Genomic DNA, 431 nt, shown 5'->3' on the forward strand with positions numbered 1-431 from the left:
AAGGGAGGCATGACAGTGGTTTATAATGAAAAAAATGAACTGGTTCCTACAAGGACAGTCACAGGGTGGCGCATGTGTATTGATTACAGAAGGCTCAATACAGCCACCAGAAAGGATCATTTCCCTTTGCCATTCATAGACCAAATGCTAGAAAGACTAGCTGGCCATGATTATTACTACTTTTTGGATGGCTATTCAGGCTACAATCAAATTGCAGTAGATCCTCAGGACCAAGAGAAAACAGCATTCACTTGCCCTTCTGGCGTATTTGCCTACAGGAGGATGCCTTTTGGTTTGTGCAATGCACCTGCAACCTTTCAGAGGTGCATGCTCTCTATCTTCTCAGATATGGTAGAGAAATTTCTGGAAGTCTTCATGGATGACTTTTCAGTATATCGAGACTCATTCAGCTCCTGTCTTAATCACCTAGC

The sequence above is a fragment of the Arachis duranensis genome, chromosome 2, assembly GCF_000817695.3.
Source record: "Arachis duranensis cultivar V14167 chromosome 2, aradu.V14167.gnm2.J7QH, whole genome shotgun sequence".
NCBI lineage: Eukaryota > Viridiplantae > Streptophyta > Magnoliopsida > Fabales > Fabaceae > Arachis > Arachis duranensis.